The following is a 27,985-nucleotide window of genomic DNA, read 5'->3' on the forward strand; positions in this document are numbered from 1 at the left end:
TGCAAGCGTGCACGTTTCTGCAGGAGGGCGAGAAATTAACTGGCAGGGGATGTGAACTGAGAAATTAGAATTACAATTACAATTTGCTTTACCAGCGTTGCCAAGGAGCATTACTTACTTACTTATGTGCCTATGTCAAAGGGATGAAATCAGAGATCTTCACTACTGAAGGTTACCCGCCATGGTTTTTACCTGTCGCCAGGACAGGTTCTCGTCTACAGCCCGATGTCGGTGGCTAAGCTGCGTCGCCATGAGCCTCTGATGGGTCTGCCTCTTCTACGCTGTCCTTGTGGATTTCAGTCGAGTGCTTCTCTGCAGACCTCGTACGCTCCTTTCCTCAAGGTGTGTCAGATTCAGTTTCACCTACGTTCACGAATTTTCGGAGTTCCTCATTGGATATCCACTTGTCAGGCCATCAGACACGAATGATATATCGCAGGCATCGGTTAACGAATACCTGCAGTTTTTGCGTTGTCTCCGCTGAGATGCAACACGTTTCGCGGACATACAGCAGTATGGATTTAACGTTTGAATTAAAGATTCGGGGTTTCGCAGATCTGCAGGCACCCCTGGCCTTCCTGATCCGTGTGGCTATCGGGCGTTGTCTGGCTACCAAGATATTGAAAGGCGTCTACTTGCTCAACTTGTTGTCCCGCTACTGTGAAGCTGGTGGAATTATCAGTGTTCACTACCATAGACTTAGTGTTTGCTACATTGACTGTGAGACCTCCTGCAGGGGAGCTCTCGGAGAGATCATCTAACTTGCTCTGCATATCGTTTCAGTGTTGTGCTAGCAAGACAATGTCGTCGGCTAGATCAAGGTTATTTAGCTGCTCCATCGTTAGAGGACTCCATGGCAATCCTCGATTTGGTCTACTGCCAATTGCTCCAACTAATATCCCATCCATAACAATGAGAAACAGAAGCGGTGATAAAATGCAACCCTGTCTCACGCCAGTAGTAACCCCTATGGGGTCGGACAACACGCCGTCGTGCAAAACATTGCACGAGAACGCCTCGTACTGAGCTTCGATTAAATGGACTAGCTTATCTAGAACTCCTCTATGCCTAAGTGCATCCAGATGCCAGATGTTTTTGCTCCACATTCAGTTTGCTGCCGTCGGAGAGTAGCAGGTTGAGGATTACCTTACAGAGTACTTTGAGAGTAATACAGAGCAACGTGATACCACGCCAGTTACCGCATTCAGCTAGGTCTCCTTTCCTTAGGACTTTGACCAATATGCCCTGCATCCAGTCCACCGAAAAAGTTGCGGTTTCATCTACATTGCTGAAAAGCTGATGCATCATCTGGGTTGACAAAGATGGGCCAGCTTTAAACATTTTGGCTGAAATACAGTCCCTGGCGCTCTATTGGATTTCATAGTCTAGATGGCTGCTACAATTTCATCCAACGATGGCGCCTCCGTGTTGACGCGATTAATTCGACGAACTGTAGTTGTCATACGCTGCTGGTTTTGTTTGTCTCTGACATTTGAAACTCGGAAGAGTTGTTCAAAATGTTCAGTCCATCGCTTGAGCTGGTCTATACGGTTAGTTAGTAACTGACCAGCTCTGTCCTTCACCGGCATCTTTGTATTCATCCTGGCACCACTAAGGCGGCGAGAAATATCGGATATCACAATTGGTGGCGGCGGTTTCCCCTTGTTCGGCTAGGGAGTTAGTCCAGGCTCTCTTGTCCCGCCTACAAGCACGTTTAACAGCCCTCTCCAGTTCGGCATATCGTTGACGGGCAGCTGTCTTAGCCGATCTGGTTCGCGCTCACTCATTGCCAACTTTCGCCTTTCTCCGCTTGTCGATCATCCTGCAAGTTTCATCCGAAATCCTCTCCCTCCACCCGCTTTGCCGAGAGTTACATCACTGGTCGTTATGAAGGCGTTCTTGATGCCGGTCCATTGCTCTTCGGCGGTTCCACCAGGTGGCAACTCCGAGGCTCTGGATTCAAATTGTTCGACAAAGGCCCTTTTCACCTCGGGATTCTCTAATCGGCGGACGTCGTAGCGACACCCAACTTTCTCCTCCCGTCGCTGGACACGTGCGACGCGCAAACGTATTTCAGCGATAACAAGATGATGGTCGGATGCCATATCAGCGCTGCGTTTGTTGCGTACATCAAGAAGGCTTCTTCGCTATTTCTGGCTGATGCAGATGCGATCGATTTGGTTTTCTGTTCGGCCGTCACGGGAAACCCACGTGACTTTATGTACTGGTCTATGGGGGAAGAGCGATCCACCAATGGCCATGTTGTTATTACCACAGAATTCTATAAACAGCTGCCGGTTTTCGCTATCTCTCCTAGGCCACGGCGTTCCATGACGCGTTCAAGATCCGCGTTGTTTGAGCCAATCTTCGCGTTGAAGTCGCCCAAGCGGATTTGGATAACCCCCTTCGGGATTTTCTTAACCACGCTGTTCAGCTGACTGTAAAAACTCTCTTTCTTTTGTAGGTCGGCAGCATCTGTTGGTGCATAGCGCTGGATTGCTGTAAGGTTTCTAACCCGTGTTCTAAATCGATTATTCGCTCATTTATCGGTTCCCACTTCATCAGGGCCACATGTGTTCCTGGGCTCAGTAGGAGTCCAACTCCTTTTTCTCGAATAACATTTTCACCTCGTATGCCAAAGTAGAACAAGACTTACCCGGATGATGTCTTGTGTTCGCCAGCACCTGGCCAGCGGACCTCGCTCAGCCCCAGGATTGCAAGCTTCAGGCGGCCAGCTTCCCTTGCAAATTGAGCCAGCTTGCCCTGCTGGGCAAGGGTCAGTATATTTCATGTTCCGATTCGTGTCCGTGTTTTCATGCCAATAATACAGAGAGATTTCTTTCAATTTCATTAACTTTTTGTGTTCCGGTACAGTAGGAATAGGAGTTAGTGAACAGCAATTATGGACTGCACATGTTCACCTTTTGCCAGCCTGCCTAGGAGCATGGTGTGGGCCAAATCAGGGGTCCTATTCTCACAGTCAAGCAAAGGAAAGCTTTGGGCTTAAACGTCTTTAAAGACTTCGCTCATCTTTATCGACATACTTCGTAGCGGGCTATTAAAGTCCAGCCAAGTCGGGGACTACTGTCTTACCTGATCTACTGCGAATACACGTGTTATTGCAATAAAACGTAGTCTACCGTTTTATTTATTTATAACGCATTTGCAGCTAATATCGATATCAACCGATTCTTTGTAATTTGTTTTTGTTATTACATGTAACTTGTAAAAAGTTGCAAAAATAACTATTCGGTTTTAAAACAAAATCACTGCGGACTACGGACTTGAAATATAACGTTTAAGTATATAAAGTTATATATATATATATATAAAGGTATATGTAAAGTTTAAGTATACGTATACGTTATTTTCAGTGTTCAAAATTAACGATGTTTTCGATACAAGTGTCAGGGTACGCTGTTACGAGGTAAAACAGAGAAACGAGTGATTCTAGATAAGCAAAAGTAACTTTATTATATGAGCTTATAAAACGCGTTCAATCGTTTACGTACGAACGGTAAGTGAATGAAAGAAGTAGAAGTAAAAGTTATATAATGCTGCTGCTACTTGACCGTGTCAATTTACTTCTGGCAGTACAGTGGGTCGAAAGATCGTTGTTCCTTTCAATAACAAGGGTGATGTTTTTCGAAACCTTTCAAACTAACACGATCCCGCGAAGACAACGTATATTCCCAGTAATTCAGGTAAAACAGTAGTGTAACGACCCCACTGACTTGCAGCACCGTCCAGCCGTGCAACGACTGTGCAAATCAAGGGCCCTATTCTCACAGTCACCTCACTTAATTTTTTTTAGGTGAGAGCACAGTTTGCAATTCTGAGACCCTCACCTAGGTGACTCCGCTCACCCGGGTGACTGTACAAATCAAATGGGGACTGTAAGGTTAGATGAGGATGACTGTAAGAATAGGGCACGTGAGAGAAGTGAGGTAAGGTGAGATCCCAAGTAACATTTTTGTTGTATAATAGCTTATTAAACTATTGTACAGTTAATTCCCGTAGAACAAGGGCTTGATAAGCTATTATACAACAAAAATGTTACTTGGGATTGTCGTGTCTCTCCTTTTAATGACTGGAATTTTCACGATTTGGAGCATAATTCAGCTCCAAATCTACCATCGACACAACTTTCGAACTCCGATGAAACACGTCCGTCCAAGCTTACATCATCCAAAAAACTGCCTCTCTTGTTTCGCGCAACGCTTTTAATCAACTCGCAACCGCAATTCGAAACGAACGATTCGCTCTCTTTTCCTCTGTTCTGCTCAGACAAGAGAGTGTTGAGCCACGCATTTTGTGCGCACGATGCATGATCTCGTTCACACATGCAGAGGAATTCTTACACTCATACCAGTAAACAAGATCTATATGCCAACACCATTTTGTAACACGGAAAGGAATACAAACATTTATAACCTAACTGGATTAATTATCCAACCAACTTATTCTGCCTGACACATTCCCTACATTCACCCCTTCCCCTACTCTATTGATGCCATAAAGTTAACTGAGTCTGAAAACAACGTGATAAACACGTAACTTTTAGTAGGGTTTTTAAACTATATTTTCAAAGCAAGTCTTGGAAGACGTACGTCACGTCTTTCATCCATTTCCAATCGAGTCCACCTTCGTTCAAATTTCATTCAAGTGGGGCTTTGAAATTCGCAAACGATATCGGCTTGTTTTCCTTTCCAAAACACAGAAACAAAGCTCGCTTAAGTTGTCTTCCGAAAATACAAGCATAATGAAATTTCTAGACTACTATTGAAGTCTCTGGCACTTCCGTTCTAATTTGTTTCCGAAACACGAAAACAACACAATTTTCTTCCACTGAACATCCTCCAGAAACGCATGCACACCACAAAGTCCTCAATGAAAACGCGAGAACAACGCAAGTTAATTCCACTACCGAAACACGGGAATGGCGTCCATTCGGGTTCACCCAAGGAATACGGGTACAATGTAATCCTGAGTCCGTTCGGGTTGCTTTCCGAAAATCAGAAATAAGTTTTAAGATTCGCTTTTAACTACAATAGTAGCTATAAAGGCAAACAATGCTTGGGTAACAATCTTAACAAGTTTAAACTTTTACGTCAAGTAGAACGCTGCTACTACGTAAAATTAAACATGATTAAACGTTACGTTCTCAACGATAATCGACGAAAACCAGCTACTTCATATCCGTGAGATATAACATATTATAGCTTCTCTGTGTTATAACTATGACTATACCCGTTCAAGTTGCTTTCCGAAACGGAAGTAGAGTGATTTCGAGACCATATTTTGGCAAAATAACGATACTGTCGGTATTCGTTAAACTATCGCCTATCTTTAGTTTTCTATTGAAGAAAAATGGTTATAAACTGAGCTACAACATTCTTCAGCAATATGTAAAATTGCAATTATTGACTTTTATTTGCTCTCAACAGATGAATATTGAAAACAACGTACGCGCAACTGCCTTACAGACAACTACCAAAACCGTGGACTGTCCAAAACTAAACATATCGGTGAAAATCTGTTTCTTTTCTGTTGACCTTTCGTACACACCAGCGTATTTTAACAAAGTATTCATTTTTCTCAGATTTTGACCTTCACAGAGGCACTCGAAGCGCTCAAAACACGCACAAAAGCAATTTTCATGGCCTTCCCAGCGGCGATCAAGCAACGCAAATTAGGGATTTTTCGTGGCCTTCCCAAGAACGCGCAAACCACGCCGGTTTATTTTAGATAGCATTCATGGCCTTCGCAGATGCGCTCGATTCACGCACACAAGCTTTTTTAAAGCCCTTGCAGAGGCACGCAAACCTAGCATACAAGTGATTTTCATAGCCTTCCCAGAGGCACTTGAACGATGCACGCAGCAGTTTTTTCGTTGCCTTCCCAGAGGCGCACAAACCACGCATACCAGCGTATTTTACAAATCATTCACGGCCCTCCCAGAGGCGCTAGAATCACACACAAAAACGTTTTTTAAGGCCTTCGCAGAGGCTTACAAACTACGCATGCCAGCGTATTTAAGAAAGCATTCATGGCCCACCCAGAGGCGCTAGAATCACGCACACAAGCGTTTTTAAGGCCTTCGCAGAGGCACTCAAACCTAGCCTAGCATACAAGCAATTTCATGACCTTTTTTCGTGGCCTTCCCAGAGGCGTACAAACCACGCATACCAGCGTATTTTACAAAGCATTCACGGCCCTCCCAGAGGCGCTAGAATCACACACAAAAACGTTTTTTAAGACCTTCGCAGAGGCACTTAAATCTCGCACACAAGCGATTTTTACGTGGCCTTCCCAGGGGCGCACAAACCACGCACACCAGCGAGTTTCAAAAAAGTATTCTGCCTTTCCAGAACACAAGAATCAATTAGACGCGCGCAAGCGTACTTCTTTTTCTTATCAAATACACTCTTGCATTCGGTTCCGGCAGCAAAATTAGGCACTGTCTTCGCCTCCGCACTACATGAAAAAGAACCACATAATCACGCAATTGAGAAAACATATCACAATAATTTTCTTAAATTAATGAGCCGCCAGCTGCATTTTTCAAAACACCTTTGGTAGCACTTTTTTAGAAAGCCGTGAAAGGGTGAGCCCTTTGGGAGCGATATTTGCGCCAATGTCGTGTCTCTCCTTTTAATGACTGGAATTTTCACGATTTGGAGCATAATTCAGCTCCAAATCTACCATCGACACAACTTTCGAACTCCGATGAAACACGTCCGTCCAAGCTTACATCATCCAAAAAACTGCCTCTCTTGTTTCGCGCAACGCTTTTAATAAACTCGCAACCGCAATTCGAAACGAACGATTCGCTCTCTTTTCCTCTGTTCTGCTCAGACAAGAGAGTGTTGAGCCACGCATTTTGTGCGCACGATGCATGATCTCGTTCACACATGCAGAGGAATTCTTACACTCATACCAGTAAACAAGATCTATATGCCAACACCATTTTGTAACACGGAAAGGAATACAAACATTTATAACCTAACTGGATTAATTATCCAACCAACTTATTCTGCCTGACACATTCCCTACAGGGATGACTGTGAGAATAGGGCCCGAGATGACGTAACTGAGAATAAGGCCGCAGATCTCCATATGAAAGCCACAGGCCGCAATGACTTCTGATCATTTCTGTCCCATAACAAAATATAAAAAATATAGCATACTGTCTCAACTATCATATCCCACAGCTCGCCACAGCATTTATAACTGAAAAGTATTCCGCTTTTCTACATGTTCGAATACTCACGACCAAACTAGGTGCCACGCTGAATGTCTGGGTTCCAATCCAACAGCAGCGAATATAGAAGTTAGGTAGAAGTATAAAAATAGAACTTAGAAGTGCTAAATATAGCTTTTTCTTAGTTTTTAATAAAGTTTGTTTGGAAACTTATTTGCGTCTTATGCAGCGAACTCGGGACAACTTTAAAGTTCGATTAATTACTTATAAGTGAAGCTGCTTAGTTAGCTATAGATCTATAGACATAAAGCTCTTTAACCCTTCTTACCCAAGTAACCTTCAAGAGCCCGGATAATGGTACTTCATTCCGCCAAAAGAATCTTTGACAATATTGGTCTTTACTGTGAATTCGATGGAACATTTCTCGTATGTCGCCGCACACAGCGAAACAACATTCATCGAATTTGTACAGAACGCATGACAATGAAGTGACAAGATCCGGTCCCGTAAGAAATGCCGAGTTCAGTGAGACCCTATGCCTCCTATAAGACGTGTCTGTCACATCCCAGTCTTACTTTACCTGATTTGTTGGGGTTTGTGACAGGGAAAACAGTATTGAAGCGATTGAAACATTTTGCGTTTCTTGACAGCATTAGCCAATTTTAGGTAGCTGGTTTGAAACTGGTATGCAGTTGACGAAGTAAACTGGCTTGAGGAACTTGTTTACAACTATGGTTAAACAAAAACTATGATTTCCTCGTAGTTAATAGTATACCTATTTATTGTGTTATATTGAAGTACAGTATAATCACAGACTACTGGTATTACAATTAATATACTCTAAATTTTCATAACAAATTTGATAAATATCAAGCATTATCGAGTTTTACATTCGTCGTTTTACGTTAACCAGGCGTTCGTGCCTCTGAACACAGTTTTTCAGGACAGTTTTTTAGGACGTATTTAACTACTGGAATATGAAGTGTAACTATTTAGCTAAAGTTGCTTAACTGTTCTCCTTTTTAGACAGCCTTTTTACCAGAAGCTTTTACCTATACAATTGTGTAGGCTAGTGCTTAAAAGGATAGAGTTTATAAATTCTCCAGGTTGATATTAATAGACTTTTAATATGTTAAGGTGTGTTTTTGATTGAAATTAGATTTTCAACACTAGGTAGCATCATAGGCTATATTGTATGCAGCTACTGCTTTATTTCCATTTATTTACTTTTTTGTTAGCCGAGAGATGTCGCTAACAGACATTAGTGATTTCGAGTATCACCACGTATAGCACTACTGTCATTAAAAAGATAACCAAGATGACAGCATGAAAGTGCTGCCACGCAGAAAGCTTTCATGCAATATGAAACTTAGACGAAACTGAAGAAGCTTTAGTAAAAAAACTAAAAAAAAACTTAAACAAAAGAACTGACACTTTACTCATTTTCTGGTTGTCGAAACCAAACCAAAAATATTTGTTAAACATTTTTCGAACAGCATCAAAGCTTCTTTAAAAAGAAAAGACCAAGCAATTTGCTCTCTCGAATTTAGCTATTGAACCAAGTGGAGATTGAAGCTTTTTCTGCACCGCGATTATTTTTTAGCATGGCTTAATTCAGTACTGCTCGAGAAAATTTTAGCAATTATTTTTCATCTTGAACATTCGGAGGATATTACCTAAGAACTACATTAAAGCATTGCTTTGGTTGCTAGTTAGCTAGAAAGTTTTCAGTTCGCGAGAATTGATTTCGAGATAATATTGTAAGTTTCCAACAAGTCCCACCTTATCGAACGCGATGAATTACACCATCGCGAACCAAAATCATTGCCAAATTCGTCGCGAGTGCAAATTTGGTTTATTGTGTCGAGTAAAACAACAGCTTCCTAGTCAAACGAAATATATACGTTTAGCTCACTCACAGCCATGCATGTTTTGCCTACGACGATTTCAAACTGTCAAAAAATTGTGCAGCGCGTTTTGGTAGCAATGAAACTGACAATATTATCATGAGAAGTAGTTCGCGGTTAGATTGCAGTCATTATTTTGTCCGTTGCTTTTATTCGCCTTTGAACGTTATCACGTTCTGCAAGTTTTCACTACGCAAGTTTTCGAGCTTCCAATTCAAAAACTTACAACTCGCTTTGCAATCGACGAATGGCATTAGTTAGGTGTCTTTTATTTTGTTAAAGCTTCTTTTTCTGCAAGGTAAACCATTAATGATTTCAAACCGGTTGGTGAAATTGAAGTAAGCTTTGCGTATTGAAAGTGCTACCTACTATTACTATTTGAACATCAGATGGAACTAGTGACGAGTATTTGTATACAAGTAATTACAAATTGAACGTCAGATGGAATTAGTGGCGTAAGGTTGTATACAAGTACAGGTCTAGCGCCATCTTTTATAGTTCTGTAAATTTCCTGTAACAGCCAGAAGATATCACCGCTAGATGCCACTATAATCAATTTCAATTATTACCACGTAGAGCGCGCACAGCACTCGAAAGAACTCTCGCGTGTCCTTTCGAAATTGACTAATTCGACAGCAACGCGTGGACAGTGGTGGTCTTTGGAACTAGCCGAACGGTGAGAAAGTTGAGCTTACTTGAAGAATCGGAAAAATGTTCACTTTTTTTAATGTTTAAATGTAGTGAAACAATGCATTAGAAAAATTATTTTTGCAAAATGTAAGAAAAGTGTGTAGTTTATTTTTGGTAGGGTATGGGAGCGTATTTTCAGCCCATTAAGCGGTAGCCTGAACAATATTCAGGAATTACGCTGAAACTATATTTATTCGAGACAAGATTTTTATACCATTTGATAGAATAATATTTACAGAATATCGGCGTGCATTTTGGTCTAAATGAAATGCTACTGAATTTGAGTTATAGTCGCGAGAAATGATGAAGAAGCTGCGGCTAAATTGGGGGATTCTATAAATACTCAGCCTCAAGCCCAGACACCCTCCACAGTAATCAGCCCTTACCGTATCATGGGGGGTTCTGATGCGGCGGACTCTTTTTTCCCCTCAACTCGTGGGATTCTATATGAGTAATCAAAATAAAACATTAACTTTAGTGAACACGGACGGATTAGATAATCCGTTCGCAAGAAATGGTATCCAGAGATCTCCGCCGATGGATACCAGTAGAAGCGTCAGCGTAAGCGGCAAGGGAAACGACACACCTGTCGCTCAAACTGCATCTACGCCGGACGCAGCAATGAATGGCCCGTCGCTAATAAAAGCAGTGGCAGGAAAAAGAGACATGCTACCAAGAGTGGTAGCGGCGTCTCATCAGCTCGATGCCATTATCGAGTTTGTGGCAGGTCGCAGCACCCTGGCGAAAGACTTGAAACAAAGTCTGTTCATGCTTCGGAACACCATGCGTGCTGCGACGAAGGAGCACAGCGAACTCGAAGCATGAATAAAAGTGGCAGAGAAAGAGACCGAGAAAGCGTTTGAATCGAGGTCTGTACAAACGGATGCCTGCCCGTCAATGACTGACCACACCGTGGCCCTCGCGGCTACGGAGCGGTCCAACGACAACAAGGCATCCACCAAACGTGCAAGGTAGTCCCCTGAGGAAGAAACCCTCACGGGCCCGAAGGAGCGCCTGATAGCAGAGGGTCGTAAGTCAACACAAGAACCCACTGAGGGTAACAAGACGCTGTTAGCGTCCGACAACCAGTGGGAGTTGGTCAAAAAGAAGAAGGCCTGGAAGAAAGACGAATAGGATTCCTCCAATTCCAGCTCACGGCAGTAAATACCAGCACCCGCGCGACCTTCGTACAAGGAACCATCGGTATAACAGACCACATAGTCGGAAATTTTCCTTTCCATGTAGCCTGACATCCACTCCTCTCTAGGAGGAAAGTCACTTGAGAAAATCCTATACGGGAAAGTACGCATGAGCGTTACATCGCTAGGAGCAAGGGCAAACTTGTCCTCAGCAACAATTTGTGACCACAATCGAGTATGACCAGTGGAACCGTCCACAGACTGCCAAAGGCCAATCGCGTGTAGTCGAAAAGCACATATTAGTGCCTCTTGCTTCAGGTGGAAGTGTAGAGGTTTAATATTGAAAATAGCTTCTAGGGCGGCAGTAGGAGTTGTAGTAAATGCACGAGACATTGCCATTAAACACATCCTTTGAAGATGGTTTAGCTTTGTCTGGACAGTCACAACTTCCCCTCTCTGCCACCATACAAGACAACTATACGCCAGTATTGGTCTGACAACGACCGTGTATAACCAGTGTATGTATTTGGGTTTAAGCCCCCAAGAGTTGCCAATTGCTCGTCTACATTGTCCAAAGGCCATGCACGCTTTTTTAATTCGGAAATCAATATTTGTGGACCAGTCAAGCTTGGAGTTGAGAATCAACCCCACGTACTTCACCTCGGTCACAACATCAACATCCGAATCGTAAAAGCGCAGAGCGCGAGCTCCATTGGTATTTCTACGTCTTGAAAATAAGACGATAGATGTTTTGCTCGGATTTACCGAAAGTGCAGTTTCTTGGCACGACGTTTCCACGACGCGTAGTGTCTGCTGCATTAAGTCAAATAATGTGCTTATGCACTTTCCAACTACTAGGATGAGATAGTCATCCGCAAAACTATATGACGGATAGCTTAGACCATTGAGTTTCCTCAGTAGGCCATCCGCCACAAGGTTCCATAAAAGAGGCGAGAGAACGCCACCTTGTGGACATCCACAAACACTTTGCTTTCAAATGCTTGCTTGCCGTAAGGATGAAAAAAGCAATCAGTTACTAAGCATTTGTTCTATCCACTTTACGATTATTAAGGGCACATTATGATAACGAGCAGCCTCCAAAATGGAAGCGAAAGATACGTTACCAAACGCGCCTTCAATATCCAAAAAAGTTCCTAAGCAAGATTCCTTTTGTGAAAAAGCAACCTCAATTTTATCCACCACGTCATGTAATAAAGTGGTTGTAGATTTTCCACTTTGATAAGCATGTTGTGCTGAATGAAGAGGAACTTCTACTAAGCTTGTTTCGCGGATGTGGTGATCAACAATCCGCTCAAGTGATTTAAGCAAGAAAGACGTTAGACTGATTGGTCTAAAACTTTTTGCTTGCTCGTATGTCGCGCGTCCACCTTTAGGAATAAACTTAATGGTTATTTCACGCCATTGAGTTGGGATGTACCCAATAGCAATACTACACACAAACATTCTTCTCAGAATGTGTTTGAAGTACTTGAATCCTTTCTGCAGTAGAGGGGGGTAGGTAGGATATATTCCATCTGTTCCAGGAGATTTGTATGGAGAGAAGCTGTTCACGGCCCACTCAATCGCTTCAGTTGTGACAAGTCTCCGAGCAAAAGCCCATGAGTCTAAGCCACCTAAAACGATTTCTGGATCGTTTCGAACTTCAGGTTCCACACAGCCCGGAAAGTGACTATAAAAGAGACATTCCAAGATTTCATTGTCATTCGAACAGTATTCGCCGTTCGAACTTCGAATGTTATTAACCTGATAATCTTTCGATTTTGACAGTATTTTATTAAGTCGACTTGCCTCGCCGAAACTGGAAACGTTGCTGCAGAACCTGTGCCAGCTCGTGCGTGCTGAACATCGTAGAGCCTTTGCATAGGCTTCCGGGCCTGCTTAAAAGGCTCCACGCCATCCCTACGACGTCTATTCCAGGCTCTCCTGCATCGTTTCTTTAGTTCCGCGAGATGAAAGTTCCACCATGGTGTTCCTCTAGTCGTTTTAATAGTTTTTAGCGGGCAGGCCACTTCAAAAGCTTCCGCAATAAAAGATGTTGTGACATCTACAGCCACATCCAAGTCGATCGATGACTCAATCGTCGGTTCGAATCCTTGAAATTTCGTCGCCAGTTCCTCCTCAAAGAGTTTCCAGTCGGAAAATCGCGGATTGCGAAATGTTGCAGCGTTCAAGGAGACACCCATATGATGAAAATATATAAAGCAATGATCAGATAGTGGTGTCTCATTTGAAACATGCCATTGTGCCAACTCTTGACTGATCCTGTTAGAGCAGAGTGTTATATCTAACACTTCCTCTCTACCAGCTCGTCTGAAAGTTGGACAATTGTCAATGTTGAGTATTCCAAGGTTAGTACTACTCAAATATTCCATCAAACCAGAGCCTCTCAGATTGATATCCGAGCTGCCCCAAATGATGTGATGGGCATTGGCATCACTGCCTACAATGAGCGGAAGCCCATTAGATTGGCAGTATCTTACCACATTTCTGAAATCGTCGCTGCGAGACGGTTCATCGTGTGGTAAGTATGCAGAACAGTAGACACAGCGCCTATGGACATCATCCACGACGAGTTCTACTGTAACTGCACAAATATCTCGAGTAGTCAACTCAGAGATAAGGCATGCACTTATTGACCTATGCAACAATATGCATGCCCTGGGCATCAAACTAGGATTTGTCATACCAGTTTTGCTGAAAACAGCAAAGTTCTGGTTTCCAATATCCGTCGAATGAAAGTACTCCTTGCGAAAATATGGTTCCTGGACCAATGCGATGGTGACAGAGCCATTAAAAAGTTTGTCGCATAAATACAAATTTGCTGCCCGTTTGTGTTGAAGATTTATTTGTGCAACTCTATTTGACTAGCGGAGTATATGCACAAACAATCTCCAACACAGATCAGACAGCAAATTGTAAGCGAAGCCAATTATGTTGGCCAGAACGCACTTGGCGTAAAACCCATAAGGGAAATTGGGCAGGACTCCTATGTTGTTCCCACGAAACGCAAGGGACAACAAAGATCGACCGTACCAGAGCCCCACATGGCACAGTAGGGGCAAGATGCCCAAAGCACTCCGTTCGCGACTGGCATGTTTTCACCCCTCCAGCCATTCAGTCATCGGCACGGAGTTAGACCTTGACTTAGGGGCTCCTGATTTGCCGACTCTCACGGCAGAATCAGGTCCCGTGGCTCAATTTTTGCCCAAACGTACAATTCGGCACCTACCGCCAAAGGGCATAACTGCAGATTGTGTAAAACAGACCGATTGAGAGTCTCTCTCTCTGTGCTAAGCCAGCTGAGAAAATAACTCTCCTGGTGTGGCCACACCCCGCAGCCACGCCCTCCGAAAAACCGGCGCCGAACTGCATGATTAGGTAGCCGGAAACCACGCGGCGAGTGTTCCACCTTCTCTGTCTGCGTACGACAACCAAGGTTGCGTACCACCAGGTGCGCAACTTTGGCTGCCGTACCCCAGCCGGCACCTCGTGGAGGTAGAGATAGGAGTTAGAAAACAGAGGTGATATATTTGCACATGTTCACTCATTTGCCAGCCCAAGCAGTTACTGAGTCGTTGACTGACATTGCCATCATCTCGGACCCATACCGCATCCCTGCCGGAAACGGTAACTTGGTTTCGTATAGGTCTGGGACGGCGGCTATATGAACGACAAGCAAGTTCCCGGTTCAAGAGGTTGTGTCAACTGCAGAAGAGGGATTTCCGGTTGCCAAAGTGGGTGGTGTGTTCTACTGCAGTTGTTATGCTCCGCCGAGTTGGTCTATCGAGCAGTTTACGCGGATGGTAGACCGAGTATCAGTTGTGCTGACTGGTCTAAGGCCGTTGGTTGTGGCAGGCGACTTTAACGCTTGGGCGGTAGAGTGGGAAAGTCGTCGTCCGAACCATAGGGTCGGATTCTGCTTGAAACTCTGGCAAAGCTCAACGTAGATCTGGCCAACGTCGGCACCACAAGTACCTTCAGTAGGAGCGGTGCGGAGTCTATCATCGACGTGATATTCGGCAATCCTGCTCTGATAGGCGACTGGAGGGTAGACAATGGCTACACTCACAGTGACCATCAGGCGGTCCGCTATGGTGTCGGTCAGATAACGAGGCGAGGCGGCAGACGAGTAGAGCCAACACTCCAACCACCCGTGGATGGAAGACATCATACTTCGATCCTGAAGTATTTGTGGAAGCGGTGCGAGTGCGGTGATCGCGGTATACCCGATCCGAATGCTGGTCATTTGGTTGAGGTACTGTCGCGAGCGTGTAACGCTACCATGCCTAGGAAAGGTCGACCTAGGTATGGGAGGCTACCGGCTTACTGGTGGACAGATGAAATTGCGGAACTCCGCATGCAAAGAGCTTGTTCGGATGAAGGCAGGGCGGAATGTCGAGTAGCACTTGTTGCTGCACGCGCAGCGCTTAAGAGTGGGATAAAAGCTAGTAAACGAGCCTGCTTTGAAAGGTTATGTGCTAGTGCTAATGTGATCCCGCGGGGTGATGCCTACAGTAACATGAGTTGCATTTGAAAAATGAGAATTTTTTCGTGTACGTAAAGTTATAAAAGTCTTTGTCAAGCTTCTACCAGCTAAACAAAAACAGTTTGTTCCGATACGTTGTGTAGTTTCTGAGAAAAAGGTACATAAAGTTTAAAAATCGTGGTTTTCCAGGAGCGGCGTTTTATTCCGTTGAGGTTGTTCCACGCTGCACTGGAATGCTTATGTGTTCGATCGTTTTTCGGCAACTTCCCGTGGTCGGATCATTACAAAATTAGTATTAAAATAAGCGGAAAAGACAGCAGAATCAAAATCTGAAATACACAAAGGTAAAAATTTATACCTTTTAAAAAAATTCAGTCGTTTATGTCCCCTTAAGCAAATGGAACCAAATTTGGCATGTGGGGGTTTTTGGAGGCAGGAATTTTTTCTATGGTGAATTAGGACCATTGCCTTCTTTAAGAAGGGGGGATCCCATACAAATGAAATACAAATTTCTCATAACTCTAGAACTAATCAAGCAAATGGATCCAAATTTGGCATGTGGGGGTTTATGGAGGCATGAATTAATTTTATGATGGTTTGAGACCCCTAACCCCTGTGGTAGGAGGATAAGAATTCTCGTACAAATAAAACAGACATTTTTGCGTATGTGCCATATTTTCTGCTATGTAACAAGCGATAAGCTGTGAAAGTAAACTAGTCAAACCTTCTCGGAGCAAAAGACAGTGAATCGACGCCGTTAACTTACGTGCCTGTTGCCATTCATGTCAAAAGGGAAGGACATTCGAATGGCACGTCATATTTGCGATGAACGTGCTTTGGTTTTAATATTATTTGTATCCAATGGCCCTTTTAAAGGTCACAAGCGAGTAAAAGTAAGATTATTGAAACATGTCAAGCTACGCATAGTCTTATTTAGTACAATAATCTGGAGGCTGATCATTCATTACTATTTCAACCTTTATGGTGCACACAATGGTTTTTAAAAAAATCTTCTATGTCTCAATGGTTGCAGGCGTTGTACTTATGAGCCCGCGTCCACGTATTTTCAAAGCCACCATTGCATTGCATTCAATGAAGAAATGAATCTGAATATTTCGCTATCTTTTAAACATTCACTTAAACAATGGCACTAGCATATTCTTATAAACATACATATGCCAGAAATGCAGTTTACATTAGTCTTTGATCTAATGATCTGATATAGTCCTACATCACCCATTCGTACAACCCTTAGGGCTGTATACCTTGTACCTTGAAAATATGGGGCTTCATTATCTCATAGGTCCCTTAACCGATTTGAAGTAAATTGATTGCATATGAAAGAGGAGCCTTGCAAACCCTTAGTTTCCAAATTTCATGACGACTTGTAGTTTGAATGTTACATAAAGAAATGTGAAAAAATAGTATTTAAAACATATTTTTGTAACATATAAGCGTTAATTCAATGTAAAACATCACACGATTTATTGTCATTTGAAAATTACTGTTGAGATCTATCAAACGAAACCGAGTTATTGAAAATCGGACGGTTCATTCAAAAGATATTCAAACTTTAACGCTTAAGCACCGTATAATTTTCGCTGCTGGACCACTGTGCATTGGTGGGCGTGTTTCACACCACATGGAAAAATATAGGGTAGGACGGGGCAAAATGTGTCAATGAAGTTTTCTGAATCCTATGACATTAGCCCAAGTTTGAAATACTTTTCTTTCAAACATCTTATCAGTACCTTTTTCTATCAGAGATAAATAATAACCAACAAGTTATGAGCGTCTATTTAAAAATCATTGTAATTTTTGGCACCGTCGCTTATGCGATACTTCAAACCGGAAAACTAGTTATCATTTAAAAATTCAATGTCTTTGCTCCATATAGTAGATAAATTATTTATTTAGGTTTAATGACTGCATAGAAAAGTGATTTACTGGTGATTTATTTGCAAGCAAGCGTTAATTTTCATGTTTCTTCAAATAACATGCTTCGGGCAAAGTGTGTCACAGTAGTCTGGGGCGAGAGGTGTAAATTTTAAGTTAGAAAAATATTGCTTTGAATACGTTTTAAATATCTACTGTTTAATCTAGATTACCTATATGGCATAAGTATGCATAAAATAACAACGATTAAGAAAAGAACGCATGAGCTACAAAATACACCAAGCGATAAAATGCTCAAAACAACGTGTCGAAAATATTGAATACACGTTGCGGGAAACTGCAAAACTTGTACTGATTGTCTTGCAACATGCAACTACAATTGTTTTTCACTATTTTAAATAACTTTGCTGGATCCTACAAATTTAAACCACCCTATTTAAGAACGTGACACACTTTGCCCCATTGATTGACACACTTTGCCTCGGCGTTTTTCCACTACCAGAAAAAAGGGTCTTTTTCAAAGCTCTTGGAAAAATAGAAAAAACATGTTCTAATGCTCAATATTTCCAGGATTGTTAAGAAAATATCATAAAATATTATGTACATAACGCATTGCGGTTGAAATACTGTTATTTTTTAATCTAGCACATTTTGAGCTTAAGTGACACTCTTTGCCCCGTCTTACCCTACTATTTTTTGAATGTGTTTCCAAACCGCAAAAAAAAAAATAGAAATAGAAATCATTATCATTATGTTTTTATTTTTTACATGACGTTATAGATCAATTGTTTATTTGAAGCAGATAAATTAGAAATTGTGCCATAACATTGTTTTACACATGGCCGCTTAACTGATGATGGAAAATGAAAGTTATTGTTCGTTTCGAGTATAGGTTTTTTATTTTCAATATATTTCTACTCCAAAAATTTTATGATATTTGTTGATCCAGCTTGGTTTACACGGCGTTTGTGAATATTTGTGTTTTTTTCAAGATCAAATGCAATAGTAAAATCAAAAGATATGCAACCTTGCAGATTGTTTTATTAGACTGGAAGAAAATTGACTACGAAAATCAAAATCAAGAAGAGAACAAAAATACAGACGCTGTGTAGCTTTGACGTCTACTGTCAAACAACACATCCTTCGAATGGATAGTGTCCTCCCAATAGAGCGCCTGCGTGAAAAATCATCCCCCAAATTCCCTTGCTCTTACCACTGCAGCAACTTCGCCGTAGAATCCTTGCATGTTCAGACTGAAATGCCGTTTACCTATATAGTATTGCTATTCAGGTTGTTTGTTGTTGTCTGGCTCAAAGGAAGATTATAGAAAAGTGTTACTTTAAATTCAGTAACAAATTTTTTGCAAAAATCATGCAGATGATATTGTAAGCCTCAGTCTTGGATAGTTACAACTACTGCCATAACTCCTTAAAATACGTCACAAATTCTGCATTACGGAAGTCAAACAGGAAGAGTAAGAGATGGTTTTGATAGCTTTTTGGTCAAAATAAGGTGTAGTGTAAAAGTTTGATGTGTAATAAGACATATGTATAATTCGAAAAATTGACAATAATTCTCTGCGAAATGTGAACATTGGTGAATAGGTGTTGGCTTAATTCTATCGGCGACTGTGATTTGGTGTAAGTTTTAAATAGGCAAAGGGCATATTGATGTGCAAAGAGAACAAAGTCTAGTGGCTCTAAATTGTGCAGTTGAATAAATGTAGATTTCAAGTGAAATTTAAAGTACAATTGGAAAACTACTAGTTTTAAATTTCATCGAAATAAATTTATTGAAAAACATGATACAGCACAGCGAAAAGAAACCATGTCCTGAAGAAGGGGCCGCCCGAGTGAAACCTGCACTTCCAGCAAAGCCAATCAATATTCCTCCCCCGAACCACCACATTATTGCAGCAGGATTTGGAGCTGCAGGTGCCATAAATACCGGCTCTAGCAGTAAGGTGAAGCAAATACGCAAACAATTCACTGCTGCAAAATCTTTCGATGGGAGCCTCCAGGATTGTACCAGCATAGGAAAACGACAGTTAGTGACATTGCATGCTGTTGCCACATCTGCCCCTTCGGACGAACAGTTGCGTGCGGGTGGTGGAGATAGTGCCGCCACTTCCGCAACAACATCGTTTTCCCCAAGAAAAAATGATCCAGCAAAAAAGCTTTCTGATAAAAAGGCGACACCTTCTTCTCCAAACCTAGGCTGCACAAATGACTGCTGTGGAATTATTCTAAATTCAAACAGTCAAAAACAAAATTTACAAAACTCTAAAAATAGCACCAACTTTAGTCTTAGTAGTGCCGGTACAGGAAGTGGTGTTTTTGGAAAACCTCAACGGGTAGACGAACGTCCCACACAGGGTAAAAAATGGGAAGAAAATCGAATAAAAACTTCTAGTGACAGCGTGGATAGCTCTTTGTCATCCAGTTCTGGTGGATTCAGAGACTCCGACTTTATTGCTCGACAAACAATGGCTTTTGAGGTGTATAAATCCCGGGAGGCTGCTACCGCTAGCAGCAGCAACTGCATAACGAAACCGCCACAACACATTCAAAGCATATCGCAATATCAGAAATCAACGAAACAACTGGAGCAAATGTTAGCACAACGATTAGAAAAAAACCTTGCTCTGGGCGTGCCGTCTAGAGCAGCAGCGAGTGGAGGCACGCCTCCAGTGCATCCAAACACTGCCACACATCTACGAGCACGCAGCATCGATACCGGAATTGGAAGTTCAAATTTCAATAACTCAACTGGATCCAGCAGTGGCAGCGCTTGTTTCATGGGATCCAGTACAATCCCGAAGCAGATACAACTGAAGTTGCAGGAGGAAATGAAAATGCAATGCAAAAATATTAAGGAGAAATTTCTAATTGAGAAGCGACCCTCCCAGGAACACTACAAACCGATATATAGAGACTCCGGAATGGTAAGTACTTATACAATTTACAATTTCAGCAGCAATTCAGCCCAGTTAGCTTTAAGGTGCGATGCTGGTCTAACAAGCCAGTCGCCGTATTTTCGAATCACGGCTGACCGATGCAGCTTTAGAGCCAGCAGGATGGTTGCACTAGCCCCGTAATTGTCTTGTACTCTTCTTGTACTCTAATAACCGGCAGCGAAGTCTTTTAAGTTCCTTAGGACGTTTATACCAATGGCTTTGCTTTTGGCGTAGGACTACGTCTTTCAGGAAGCTAGGTATTATTACAAAAAATCGAAAAATGCGAGCGTCACGAAAAATGAAAAATTTTGAGTGCTAATAGCTTAGCGGTTTCCAGATCGATTTTAAATATTTTTGTGCCAATCGATCGGAAAATCTTTTATGCATCAACCCCAATAAAGATACCCATTGATTTCAATTCAAAGTACGCGTTGGTAATAAGAACAATTTTTAATTTCTGTAAAGTAACAGGAAAGCAATAGTTTGTGTTCTTGATTTTGTTATATTGTTCCAAATTCACATAGAAATAACTCTGAAATCTATTGACAATTGAACATATACAGTGTTACTATTTTGATAAATTTTTTATATAAAACGCATGTAGTATATATAGAGTAAAAAGAAAAAGAAGACAAAATTTTATTTTTTCAGGCATCTATTTTTCTTCTTTTTCGTTTTTCTCAAGCTGTGTTTTGTTTGCGAAACTGAAAAGTTATAAAAGTCTTTGCCAATCTACTACCAACAAAACAAAAAAAAGTTTGTTCCAATACGTTGTGTAGTTTCTGAGAAAAACGTACATAAAGTTTGAAAATCGTGGTTTTCCAGGAGCGGCGTTTTATTCCGCCGAAGTTGTTCCACACCGCACTGGAATGCTTATGTGTATAATCGTTTTTCGACCACTTCCCGTAGTCGGATCATTACAAATTTAGTATCAAAATAAGCAGAAAATATTGCAGAATCAAAATCTGAAATAAAAAAATAATGATTTTTTCAAAATTTTTGGTCGTTTGTGTCCCCTTAACGAATGTTGACGGGATCGTCGGGCAGGAACGAAAAAGCACAGACAAACAGACGAGACACTCGCGTAAATTCCATCGTCCAATCAAAAACCACTCATTTTTCAAAAAAGCATATTTTGCAACATGACCACACCGCGGCGCGCGAGTGTTGCTTCGAGATTTCAGTATAAAACCATTCAAATGTAAAAACCTACAGCATAAAACCGTGCAAATGCAAGCTACTCCGCGACATGCATAACAGAGGGTGCTAGTGTGCAACCAAAATCTGTAGGACGATGGTTTTTAAAGGATTTTCTTCTATGTGTCATGTCAGTTCGTCAGTGGAAAAAGTTTGCTAGTCGTAAAAGGTCGGGTCAATCAATCCTGTTGCACAGCACGTCAAAAGCAAACATTCTTTGAAGGTATATGCGTCGTTGGTTTAAAAGCTCCAGTCTTATCAATAGGCATCTTTGTTCATATGGCGGTGACCTTTGCGGTTCATTCCATGGCAGTCGTCGTAATGTGAAACGAACGAAACAACGTTGCTCTCTTTCAATGCGAACAATGTGAGTTGCATGGTAAGGTGCCCAGATTTGAATAGCATATTCGAGGAAACTTCGAACGAGGGAGCAATAGACCGTCTTCAGTGCGTACACATCACGGAATTCACGAGCATTACGGTGGATGAATCCAAGCATGGCAAAAGCTTTGGAAGTAGTCTCACTGATGTGCTCGTTGGAACAAAGTTTGCAGTTCATTGTCACTCCCAAGTCTTTTACCGATGTAACACGAACCAAACTGAAACCATTTACACTATAGTCATAAATAAGCTGCGTCCGCGCTTTGGTAAAACTTATTATTTTGCACTTTGTTGCGTTCATCTCCATGCCATTTAAGACACACCAACTGGTTATGCTGTCAACGTCTTGCTGTCGAGCCGCACAGTCGACCAATGAGCTAACGGTACGATATATCTTCAAGTCGTCAGCTAACCAGAGCTAATTCAGTCATTCACGAACGGGATGAAAATCAAGGGACCAAGATGACTGCCTTGCGGCACACCTGATGGTGTGAAAAACTACCTGACTCGACCGATCCTAATTTAACGACTGCTGATCTATCCAATAGATATGACTTCAACCATGCTAAGAGCCAATGAGGAAAACCTAGCTTTTCAAGCTTCTTCAGTGTTTGTGGGGCACTTTATCGAACGCCTTGGCAAAATCCACATAAACGCTGTCCACTTAACATCGCTTCTTCAAACTTGAGTTGATCGTGTTAGTGTATGCCATAAGATTTGTGGTAGTAGAGCGATTTTTCATGAAGCCGTGTTGATATTCACATATTAAGTGTTTAGCCACAGACAACATTCTATCATGAATCAGAAGTTCGAGCGTTTTTGCTAGACAACAGAGAATCGAACTTTTAACATCTTGAGCGCTACCGGCTTTGAGAATAGGTGTAACAGCAGATAACTTCCATGCTTCTGGAAAGACACTCTTCGAGAGCGACAGGTTATATATGCGACAAAGCGGTGGTCCAATCACATCCGCGCAACGACGAATGAATCCAGGAGGTAGTCTATCCGGTCTGGGACCTTTGGACGAGTCAATTGACTTCAACGCGCTGATGACCTGTGCTACGGTGAAAGTTGGGCATGGCATGTGTATATTGTACGATGGCAAAGAGTTTAGTATTTCCGGGGATTGCCATGCATGCCAATAATTAGAGGAACTCACACAAGCATCATCTACGAATGTGTGATGTTTACTACAAGAACTGAAGCGACGCTGGCTTACTTACTAACTTTAGCAGCCGAGAGCCGGGGTGGCTCTTGCCGTATCAAGAATTCATCTCCATTGTACTCGGTACTGGGCTACTCGTCACCAATTCATTGCGCGTCTCGACACACGCAAGTCGGCTTTAACCTGGTCGAGCCATCTAGCACGCCTCTATTCCTGGTGCCGGACGGGTTCTTGAAGAGAACGGATTTCACTGCACAGTCGTCCGGCATCCTAACGACGTGGCCGGTCCACCGTAGTCTTCTAACTTTTGCCAGGTGTACGATGGGAATCTCTCCAAGTAGCGCTTGTAGCTCGTGATTCATACGCCTCCGTCATTCTCCGCTTTCCGTTTCTACTCTGCCAAAAATAGTCCGAAACACCTTTCGTTCAAATACGGCTAGTGCACGCATGTCTTCCGTAAGCAAAGCTTTTGTATCAAGTCCGTAGAGGACTACCGGCCTAACTAGCGTTTTGTACATCGTCAGCTTTATGCTGCGGCGTATGCTTCTTATTCGAAGCGTCTTGCGGAGGGAAAAGTAGGCTCGATTTCCAGCTTGAATGCGTCGTTGGATTTCCTTACTTGTATTATTGTTGGCGGTGACCAGAGATCCCAAATATACGAACTCATAAACCACTTCCAGTTCATCGCTGTCAATAGTCATTGTCCGTGGGAGGCAAACGTTGCTTTCTCTGGAGCCTCTTCCTACCATATATTAGGGTTTCAACGCATTGATTTGTAACCCTATCCTCCGTTTTTAGTCTGGCGTAGATTGCCTCCGCCGTCCCAAGGTTTCTAGTAATGATGTCGAGGTCGTCAAGACTATGAGTTGGCTACTCTTGCTGAAAGTCGTTCCTCTCGTTTCGATGCCTGCTCGCCGGATTACACTTTCAATAGCAATATTGAATAACATAGAGGACAGTCCAACCCCTTGCCGCGACTCTGCACGATTCGAAAGGACTCGAGAGTTTCCCCGAAACGCGCACGTAGCACATCACTCGCTCCAGAGTAGCTTTGATCAGCCGCGTCAGTTTGTCCGGAAAACTGCACTCTTGCATTATCTGCCATAGCTGTTCTCGTTCAACTGTATCGTATGCTGCTCTGAAATCCACGAAAATACGCTGCGTGGACACATTGTGTACTCTCGATATTTCTGGGGGATTTGTCGGAGAGTAAAAATTCGAGCCTAAGTAGCACAAAGCTCGCCTGATACTGCCCTATGGATTCTCTTGGGGATAGACGACCCAGCAAAATCTGAGAGAGCACCTTGTAGGCAGCGTTGACCAACGTGATACCGTGGTAATAACCGCAATCTAGCCGGCCGCCCTTTAGTTATCTATAGATGGAACAAACTACACCTTCCATCCACTACTCTGGTAGTTTCTCCTTCTCCGAAATCCTAGAAATTATCCAATGAAGTTCCGTTGCTAGTGGTTCTTAGCCATTTTTGTAGAGTTCTGCCGGGAGTCTGTCCTTTCCGGCGGTTCTATTATTGTTCAGCTGGTGAATATCTCGCCGGATCTCTTCGAGATATCAGGTTGTGTAGCTTTTACGAGTTTGGTTCACCTTCTCGTAAAATTTGCGCGTGTCATTAGCCAAGAATAGTTGTTCCAGCTCCTCACGATCTCTGTCCTCCTTTTGGCGCTCTTTCTTCCTCAGGATCATGGTCAACTCATTCCGTGCTCGTTGATACTTGGCCAAATTCTCTCTCAAGGATATGCTTAGAAAGTTTTTCCAAGCTTTTTTTCCTCTCTATCGCTTGTTGGCATTCCCCGTCGAACCAATCATTTCGTGCACTCAAGGTTTCCATTCCTAGCTCCGCGGTTGCGGCCTCGTTGATGGCCGAGCGTGCCATCTAGGGTCGAAGCATCTAGCTCCACAGAGGAAGGCAGATTCATCAAGTACGCGCGCGTATTTTTCGGCAACTGGCGGGTTGTTTAACTGCCGAATGTTTATTCGAAAAGGGCGGCTTTGTCGCGAGGTATAAACCGTCGATAGTTTTGAGCGCACGAGTACTGCTACTAGGTAATGATCCGAGTTGATACGCGCACCCCGTAGGGAGCGTACGTTGGTGATGTTCGAGAAAAACCGGCCCTTGATGAGAATGTGGTCGATTTGGTTCGAAGATCGTTAGTCAGGTGATTCAGGTTAGTCCAGGTGGCTTTGTGGATATGTTTGTGGGGAAAGAAAGTGCTTTTGATCACCAAGCCTTGGGAAGCTGCAAAGTTGATGCATCACTGACCGATCACCGGTCTATACTATACATTGCTTCGCTGTCGACCTGGGTATGCATATCCCCGATGACGATCTTGATGTCCCGTTGTGAGCAGCTTTCATACGTTGCCCCCAGCTTGGCGTAGAACGCTTCCTTTTCATCGGGTCTACCTTCGTGTGGACAATGCACGTTTATAATGGTGTAGTTGAAGAAACAGCCTTTTATCCTCAACACGCACATCCTCTCGTTGATCGCTTTCCAGTCCATTACGCGATCCTGCATTTTGTCCAATACTACGAAACCCGTACCCAGCTCGTTGGTCGCTCCACCGCTCTGGAAAAATTGGGCTTGGCCGCCACGGATGCTCCATACCTTCTCGTCATTGCGACAGGTCTCCTGCACTGCCACGAAGCCAGCATTTAGGGGATCTAACTGATCGAGCAGCACCCTGTCATTTCGGTGATTCAAAAGGTAAAAATGATGAGTTTTGTAATTACTCTAATTCAGGAGCAGGCACTTTTAGTACCAAAAGACCAATATTTGATAAAAATTCTCAGATAAGGTACAAGTACACATAGTTTGAACTAATTTGGAGTAGCTTTAACCCTCTAACGGGCAACATCGTAAAAACGATGCGATCAAGCTGAATGATTGAATCAAATGAAAACCATTTGTAAACAGTGCCATAAACATAATATCTGAATGAATATCATTAGCTATGTACAGCATGATATAGTAATATAATTATTTTAAACGTTAATTAGTGAGACATGTTTCCTATCTGAAATGCTAACAAAATTCAGGGTTATATCCAATATTGTATATGACAATGTCTAATTTTAATTTTTGGTTTTAAACTTGCTTTATGTAACGATATTGTTACAAGAAATAATCTACAACTGTTCAAAGTGAGTGATTCGTGCACTTTGATAAAGTTTCAGTATGTATTCTAGAATTAGCGTTTTATTGGACACTGTCCAATCATTCGAATCGTTCAATGATAGGCAAAATATTCTACTATTAGTGGTGGAACTTGAATGAAATACACCCTTTATGCGAATTATGCAATTATGCTTCCAAATAACATCCATTTAAAGCACTTGGGTTATATAGCTATAGCCCCCCCCCACCTAGAATCGAGCACTAGTGCCAATGGGTAGATCTAATTCGTCTAATCAAAATGATCTCATCTCAATCGTCAAATATTGTAGTTTACATTATAGTGTATATATTATAACTAATCACAAATTGTACATTTATTTTCCAGAAAAGTGCCCCATGCGCGACGGATGGCAAAACTTCTGTTAAAAACAAGGTAGGTAAAAGTTACCGTAAAACTAAACTGATTTCATTTATCCAACTTGGTGTGTGAAGTGGTTTGGAGTTGGACCTGAAGTTAGTAAGCGACTTTTGCAGTTTTTTAGTTTGGCCCGTAAACTTCAATACTGATATGAAACTGTTGAAACTGTTCTAAAATGAACACTTCCGTGCTATTTGAATTTAATTATGGATAAAATAATTAGTATTTCGACAGCATTTTCTATGGATTTCGTAAATTTAATGATATTAATTATTTATTTATTTATTTATTTATAATGTAATTCATCCGACTGATAGTCTACATGAATGTAAACGACCGTGAAAACCCGTTCGAGTTGATTAGAAAAAACGATTGTGGAGTCATTCTCGAATATTCACACAACCCAGTATCGTTTAACTAGCATTTCGTATTATAAAAGCTTACAATAGTAGTCAAAAATAATTAATGATAAAGCATCGCACATACAAATTTACAAAATAAAACGTAACGGTCAATTCACAATAAGGGGCCGTGCAATAATTACGTAAGGGCTTTTTCCTCATTTTTGAACCCCCCCCTCCCCCCTGTATAAGATTTTGATTTTGGCCAATCCCCCCTCCCCCCATAAAAAAATCTTAGTAAGATTTTTTGAAACATCAAAACTCAAGTTTTATTTAAAAAGTTATACATTGAAAGAATATTGAAACAGTTAACAAAGCTTAAACAAGTTTATAAAAACCAAAGTTCAAAAAAATTAATAAAAACAACAATATCCATTATCTGTTGTAAATCCTTTTATGGGCCACTCGCGAACAGAACGTATTTCAGCATTGAGGTTGTCAATAAATGTTGGTGTATGCTCAAAAACTCACTAGCGTTCACTTAATTCGCATTGATCCACTCTAAATCGTCTAAACACGTGTCCTCGTCGAGTAGCGTACAAAGAACTTCTTTGCCTCTTCTAGATGACACGCGGCATGGTCTTATGTTGGAATTGGCACTCCGTTGCGTCTAATGTACAGATCTGTAATGATCACCCGTGGTTTCCTTTGAAGCAAAATACTGACCCCACTCTGGTCACATGCGGCATTCAAGATCTATAGGAACAGAAGAACAATACATCCCAAGAAACATTTTTGTTGTATAGTAGCTTAGCACTAGTTCCATTGGTATAGCTATACATTAGTTGAATAAGCTACTTTTAAACAAAAATATTTCTCGTGATAGCATAAGGGATTTTGCGGCTGCCTTGCGGGATTGAGTTAAGCAATTGCAACGAAATATGTTCCATTTCCAGGAATTCCAGGAATAATCCAGCTTTCCACGAGCGATAATGGCGGCTGATGGGTACAACTTTCTGAAGGGCGTAGTTAGGTTATGACATTCAATGC

The sequence above is a fragment of the Sabethes cyaneus genome, chromosome 1, assembly GCF_943734655.1.
Source record: "Sabethes cyaneus chromosome 1, idSabCyanKW18_F2, whole genome shotgun sequence".
Taxonomy (NCBI): Eukaryota; Metazoa; Arthropoda; class Insecta; order Diptera; family Culicidae; genus Sabethes; species Sabethes cyaneus.